Source organism: Neofelis nebulosa, chromosome 4 (assembly GCF_028018385.1).
Source record: "Neofelis nebulosa isolate mNeoNeb1 chromosome 4, mNeoNeb1.pri, whole genome shotgun sequence".
Taxonomy (NCBI): Eukaryota; Metazoa; Chordata; class Mammalia; order Carnivora; family Felidae; genus Neofelis; species Neofelis nebulosa.
The window spans coordinates 156,874,048-156,880,195 of NC_080785.1; positions in this window are offsets into that span (position 1 = coordinate 156,874,048).

The following is a 6,148-nucleotide window of genomic DNA, read 5'->3' on the forward strand; positions in this document are numbered from 1 at the left end:
CCAGATGTCTCCCGGAAACAGGGCTCAGATCTTCCCCCACAGGCTCTGCTGTGTGACTTTGGAAAAGAAGCCTGCCCTCTCTGAGCCTCCATGTAAAACGGGAGAATTAACCCCACGTAAGAGTGTTTTTGTGGGGGTTTTAACCTCAAACACGCTGGGCCTGATCCTGCATCAGGATTTTTGCACAGATTATTCCCTCTGCCTGGAATACTCTTCCCCAGACGTGCACACGGTTCCCTCCCTCACACCTTTCTGGTCTTTGCTCCAACGTGCCCTCCTCAGGACACACTATCTCACTAGCAGCCCCGGTCCCCGACCCTGTTCTACTTTTTTTTTTTTCTTCCACGGCACTTTACATCTCCTAAAATATATGATGAAACTTGAAAAATGTGTTGTTTCCCAGGGCCCCCCCCGGGGGCTCGGTCCGTTCAGCGTCCGACTTCGGCTCAGGTCATGATCGTGATCTCGCGGTGCGTGGGTTCGAGCCCCGCCTCGGGCTCTGTGCCGACAGCTCGGAGTCCGGAGCCTGCTTCGGATTCTGTGTCTCCCTCCCTCTCGCTCTCTCTGCCCCTCCCCCACTCACGCTCTCTCTCAAAAATCAAGCCAAACATTAAAAAGTATATATATGGTTTCTCATCCATCTCCGCCCACCAGAACATGAGCTCCTGTCTCCGTCACCATCTTATTCCCAGCCCCCAGAACTGTGCTTGGTGTGCAGTAGGCGCTAAATGGGTGCTGAACGGACGAGGAACGAATGAACGCTGGATTTCCACAGGCACGGGGTACCTAACCGTCTCCACTATGGAACCCTCGCTCTTGAGGGCGAACAAACGCCAAATTAAAACCTCACTGAAATGACACGAGGTGACAAAAGGCACAGGAGGAAATGGGGCCTGGTGGCAGGTGTGGCTTCTGAGGTCTGGCGGGCATGCCAGCTGGATGCGAGTGGCACAGAAGAGCCAGGGTGGCTGAGGTCTGGGGGCAAGGTCCCAGGGGAGGGAAGGGCAGGTGCACGGAGCTGGCAGAGCCTCAGCAGCTTCAGGACCCTGTCCGGGGGTGGCATAGGGCCTGTCTTGTCGCTGCGACATTCCAGCTTGGCTGCCAGGCCTGGGGGGGGGGGGGGGGTGGTGGTGGTTAGGCTGCTGGAGGGCAGGTCTGGGAGATCCGAAAAGGCAAATAACCTTGGGATAAAACCATGCACCGATGGATGAGGTCCAAGAGTGAATGGAATCCCGGAAGGACATTTTCCCGAACTGAAGAGAGGCCTGAGTTTAGGATGGACGACGGGAAAGGTGTGGTTCCCAGGCAAATCCCCAGCTACAAGGATAGAAAACGGGCGCCTGGGTGGCTCAGTGGGTTGAGCCTCTGACTCTTGGTTTCTGCTCAGGTCACGATCTCGTGGCTCGTGAGTTCGAGCTCCGAGTCAGGCTCTGCACCGAGTGCGGACCTTGCTTGGGATGCTCTCTCTCCCTTTCTCTCTGTCCGTCCCCTGCTCATGCTCGCTCACTCTCTCTCTCTAAAATAAATAAATAGGGGCGCCTGGGTGGCACAGTCGGTTAAGCGTCCGACTTCGGCTCAGGTCACGATCTCGCGGTCTGTGAGTTCGAGCCCCGCGTCAGGCTCTGGGCTGATGGCTCGGAGCCTGGAGCCTGTTTCCGATTCTGTGTCTCCCTCTCTCTCTCTGCCCCTCCCCCGTTCATGCTCTGTCTCTCTCTGTCCCAAAAATAAATAAAAAACGTTGAAAAAAAAATCAAAATAAATAAATTTTAAACAGAAAAAGGATAGAAAAAAACAAGACAAAACCTCACGAGCTGTAATAGAAAGCCCATGTCATCAGAAAGGAAATCAGACTAGAAACGCCACAATGTCCTCCTGGGCCGCCCCTGCGGCGGGAGACCCCACAGATCCTGGAACACAACTGCACGCCTCAGAACCTATCTCCTGGGCAAGAGACACTCTCCTCAGGGACCCATAAAATCTTAGAAAGTGATTCACCCCTTTCCCCACCTGCAGTTTATTTTTACTTTATTTTTTTATTAAAAAAATTTTTTTTTAACATTTATTTATTTCCAAAAGACAGCGACAGAGTGCGAGTGGGGGAGGGGCAGAGAGAGCGAGGGAGACACAGAATCCAAAGCAGGCTCCAGGCTCTGAGCTGTCAGCGCAGAGCCCGACACGGGGCTCGAACCCACTAATGGGGAGATCATGACCTGAGCTGAAATCAGACACTTAACCGACTGAGCCACCCAGGTGCACCCCCCCCTCACCCCCCCCCCCAACCCCGCCAATCTGCAATTTAGAGCTGAAATCAGGGATTTTCAAACAGGTGGTTCTGTCCCCAGGATACACTTGGCAACATGTGGAGACATTCCTGGCCGTCACCATTTGCAAAGGGTGGAGGGTATGGCGCTGTTAATGGCATTAAGTGGGTGGAAGCCGGGACGCTGCTGCAATTAACATCCCGCAGGGCCTCAGGATAATCCAGCCGCAAGTATGTTAACATTGTCAAGGCTGAGATATCCTGGTCTAAACCGAGAGAAACCCAGAATAGAGAACGCACAACGAGGGAAGATTGGAAGTGGAGAATCAGGGTGGAACACAGAACCTTGCGCTGGGTTTTTATACAAATTCATCATACGGAGGAGTTTTGCGCTCTACTGTTATTTTTTCTAAGTTTGTTTATTTTTGAGACAGACTGAGCACAAGCAGGGGAGGTACAGAGGTAGAGAGAGAGGGAGACGGAGAGAATCCCAAGCAGGGCTCAAACTCATCATCGGTGAGATCGTGACCTGAGCCGAAACCGAGAGTCGGACACTTAACCGACAGCCACCCGCATTCCCCATTTTTTCTCCCCAGGTCTAAGGTTTCTCTCAACGGAGGGATTCTGGGGCGCCTGGGTGGCTCAGTCAGTTAAGCGTCCGACTTCAGCTCAGGTCATGATTCAAGGCTTGTGAGTTTGAGCCCTGCATCTAGCTCTGTGCCGACAGCTCAGAGCCTGGAGCCTGCTTAGGATTCTGTGTCTCCCTCTTTCTCTGCCCCTCCCCCACGCATACTCAGTCTCTCTCTCTCTCTCTCTCTCTCTCAAAAATAAACACTAAAAAAAAAAAATAATAAACGGAAGGATTCTGCTACTTTACCCTACCAGCCCAGCCCCCATGAGGTTCCTGATTAGGGTCTGAGAGCTCAAGTTCAAGGCAGAGGAAGGAGACCCACTTCCCCTCCTCCCTATAATAGACCTCCATTAATGCATCCAAGACCCCCTTCCTTTTACCATCCACCAAGGCAGAGGAAAGAACTTCTGGGCCTCCCTGTCAGCAAGGCTGAGAGCGCAGAAGATTTACTGGTCTAGTAAACCTTGCTGGGTGCCGCTGTGGGTGGTGCCCCAGGTAGTCAGGGATCCGTCCTTGTGGGTTTGGTTATTACTTCCTCCAAGCTACTGAGTGGCAGCCTGTTGCTGGGTGGGCCAGGTAGCTGGTGAGAAAGAAACTCCTTGCAGGCCTGGGTCCAATTCCCTGACCCCTATCCAAGACCCTGCTGTCCACCCCCTCCAGTCCTCATTGTACAGAATGACTGGATTTACAGAAGTCCAAACAGCTGCTAACTCAGTGAAGTCCATGGGCTTTGAATAACCCTCGGGAAATCACTACCCCTGTTTCATAGATGGGGAGGCGGAGCTCACAGTTATCCCAGGGTGGCCCAGTGGGTACCTCATGTCACCACAGAAACAACCTGCTTTGTCTCCAGGTCCTTCAGTCCTGAGAAGGGTCTCAGCAGCTCTTATCCCCAAAAAACCGATAATATGAAAACCGTTCATTCATTCACGCATTCTTTCATTCATTCAACAAATAGGTCTGGGGAACCTGAGAAGCCTCAACCCAGGGCCCGCCCCCCCCCCCCCCCCCCAGAAGCTCCCAATCTGGGAGAGACAAATCCAGGTACCTGTGGGATCAGGCCTGGGGCCAGAAGAAGGGACCAGGATATTGAAGCTAAGGCTTTGAAGGATGCATAGGAGCTCACCGAGGGGAATTCAGGTAGAGGAAAGAGCAAACGGAAAGGCATGGAAGGGAAAGAAAACAGGCCTATTCAAGGTATCATCTGTGGTTTATTTTGCTGAAAAGCAAAATTTGGAGAGGGGGTGATTTCCGAGGCTAGGGAGTGGGGCCAGACCCCGTAAAGACCTTGAATGCCAGATTGAGAAGTGGGCTATCTCCTGGAGGTCGGGGGAAGCCACAGAGGGTATGCGAACAAGGAGTGGGAAAGCCCGATTCGTTGCTGAACCTCAGCCCCGAATTGACCTTGGCCAGCCACGTCCCTTTGGACGAGGCAGTGCTGAGCCCCCCCGACACCCACCCGCAATGAGGTCACTTGGAATTGTGTGTTAAAGGGCTTGGCTTTGGGGCGCCTGGGTGGCTCAGTCGGTTGGGTGTCCGACTTCGGCTCAGGTCACGATCTCGCGGTCCGTGAGTTCGAGCCCCGCGTCGGGCTCTGAGCTGACATCTCAGAGCCTGGAGCCTGTTTCAGATTCTGTGTCTCCCTCTCTCTGTGACCCTCCCCTGTTCACGCTCTGTCTCTCTCTGTCTCAAAAATAAATAAACGTTAAAAAAAATTAAAAAAAAAAAAAAAAAGGGCTTGGCTTTAACCACACTGGCTGTGTGGTAACCACTCAGTGACCTTGTCACTGTACTGGCTCCTTAGGTGCCCCTAAAGTCCCTGCTTGCAGATGGGGACACTGAGACTCAGCGTAGGAGCCCAGGACTCTGACGGGTGGAGTCCGTCTATCCTATTCTTCCCGAGATGTAGAATTCCTGGGAGATTCCCCACCCGGACCTCAGAGCCTTCCAGAATCTGTCAAAGGAATCACGCACTTAAACATCTGACAAAGGACAGACAACCGGAGCCCAGGTCAGCCAACACTCCGCTGCTGGGCCACCCTGGGTGCAGACAGGCGAGTGAAACCTATGAACAGGTATAACTAAACCAGCCCCTTTTTTCCGACGTTAACACCGGAAGGAGGTAATTCGTTTAGCAGCATCCTGATTAACACTGTGGAAGAAGGGCAGGCCCATGGGTGGGGCACCTGATCAGCCTGGGAACTCCTGAAGGATAATAAAGATAATAAGGAAAGATAAAAAGGTCAAAGTCTTGGGGGAAGGGCATCTTGGGCTGAGGGCTTAGCAAGGGCAAAGGGTCAGACCCCAAACGTAAGGTGCCGAAGGCAGAGAGAGGGAGGCCCTGTGGCTGGAACAGGGCGACAGGAGGGAGATGATGGTGGGTTGTCAGACCATGCCAGGGGGAGGGTGGGGGGAAATGGGGCAGGCCACGAAGAACCTCTTACGTTGGCACATGTCAGGGGCAATGGGAGCCACGGAGGGGGTGTTGAGCAGGAGAGGGAAAAGATCGATTTATGCTTTTAAGAAGCCCCCTGTGGCTTCGGAGGGGATAAGGACAGTCAGGCAGGAGTAGAGGCCAGGCAGCAACCAGGCAGAAGAATCTGGGGGCCTGGACAGGGGCTGGTCAGCGAGGTGCAGGGAGGGGAGTGGATTCAGGAAAGACGATGAAGGGAGTCATCGATGGGTAAGGCCCATGGGAGACGGAGAAGGAAGGATCGGGAGGAACAGACTGTACAAAGCCTGGGAGCCTTGCCCATGGGATGTTCTGGGGCAGGGGCTGACTTCGGTGTGGTGTCCAGCCAAGAGCTGTGGGGACACGATGGCAAGTAAACCAGGAAGGCCCAGCAGGTATTTGATGGATGAGCACATCTTTCCACTGCTTGCCCACGGCAAGGCCTCCTTCATGCTTCTTCCCTGCAGATCAGACATAGCGGCTGTGGACAGAGTCACAGCAGTGACGTCTGGGCTGACTCTCAGGGAGCCTCACTGCCAGACCAGCTGATCCTGCTCCTGGCTGTTTGCCTTCCAGACACTGGTGCGATTTCGCCATCACCCAGAGCCTGCGTCTTCTAGTGTACTCGGAAAAGCCACTTGTTTCAACGTTTTCAAGATCCAAGAGCCTCCCTCTGGGGTGTGGCTGCCAGGTATGGGACCTCTCAGCTCCTGTTCCCCCGCCCCTAATGACCATTGCCTCCTGTTCTGCTCCAGCCGCACCAGCCTTGTCAGCTTCTTTCAGCCCTGCCACAGGGCCTTTGCAC